Source organism: Sinocyclocheilus rhinocerous, unplaced genomic scaffold (genome assembly GCF_001515625.1).
Source record: "Sinocyclocheilus rhinocerous isolate Xijiao unplaced genomic scaffold, SAMN03320098_v1.1 scaffold257, whole genome shotgun sequence".
Taxonomy (NCBI): domain Eukaryota; kingdom Metazoa; phylum Chordata; class Actinopteri; order Cypriniformes; family Cyprinidae; genus Sinocyclocheilus; species Sinocyclocheilus rhinocerous.
In genome coordinates this window covers 590,283-591,672 of record NW_015634026.1, presented here as the reverse complement: position 1 = coordinate 591,672, position 1,390 = coordinate 590,283, and positions in this window count along the sequence as shown.

The following is a 1,390-nucleotide window of genomic DNA, read 5'->3' as shown; positions in this document are numbered from 1 at the left end:
TTAAATGAAAATTAGAAATGTTGCCTTTAACTACAATTTGAACTAAAATGAAGTAAAAAGAAATTTAATCTTAGAAATATTTAAAACATAATATAAAAAAATAAATATAAAAAATTTATAATATTAACTGACAACTGCCTGAAACTGATAATAAAAACTGAAAAAAAAAATATTAATACTAAAATTCAGACTAAAATATTTTAGAGTTCACAAAATATAATTTTTAATCAGTATTTTTGTTTGAATATGTTTTTTTTCTTCTGTAAAAACACCTCTGCATTCGTTAGTTGTTAAAATTGTGTACAATTATTTTTCTTACCCTTTCCTTTCACTTTTCTGTCAAATTGCTTTTACTCGCTTTAAGCATAAACCTAATGATTGGTTAGATTTATGCATAATAATGAACACTAAAATATATTAAATAAAAAAAATATATATTCTTTTAAAAAAGTCTAAACCTACAATTTTTTTTACAGAAAATGAAGACAAAAAAAGACAAACATGAAGACCAAATTTCACAAACAAAGAAACAGCAAGTAACACAATGAATTCAACATGAATTTTTGAAGTAGAAAATATTGAAATAGCATTTTTGTGTAAAACATACTCCAGTAATCTTGTTGTATTTACAACTCAGAATCTCAAAAATCTTTTTTGACAGAGCAGTCTTTGTAAAGAGCTGCTTTTAATTTTGAATTTAATTTGAGTTATTTCAGTACTTCAACATACAAAATGGAAATGAAATAATATATATATATTTAATGTATTTATATATATGTACATGTATATGTATGCGTGTGTGGCTGTACATACACATATGTAGTTTTTTTGGTGTTTGGCTTAGTGTTATGTTAGAATAATTATTATACTCATACCTTTTGTTCTTTTCATATTTTGAATTGTTTTTAGCTTTTTTGTTTGTTTGTTTTCATTTAAATGTTTAGTTTTGAAATGTTGTTGTATGCATTTATCATTTTTATTAAATTTATTTTATTTTCTTAAATGTGTATATATATATAGTATTTATAGAGTTTTAGCTTTTAGTTTTAATTACTTTTTCTTATTTGTAAGTCGCTTTGGATAAAAGCGTCTGCTAAATGACTAAAAGTAAAAGTAAATAGTGATGTAATAAAGTCACTGTATGTTTGAATGCATGTTAACATTGTAATGCATTTTTAATAAACTAAATGTAAAAAGAAAAAAAAAAGAGAGAAAAAAGCGTCATTGACCATTTAAGCATATTTGTAAACGGTAAAATACCTTGGCTTGGTCATCTTTACTGCTGAGTGCTGCATCCTTTTCCCTGATCAACTCTTTTAAATGGGCCACAAGTTCCTCCATCTGCGTTAGCTGCTAAGAGACCAGGCGAAACATTATTGTTGCTCCCACC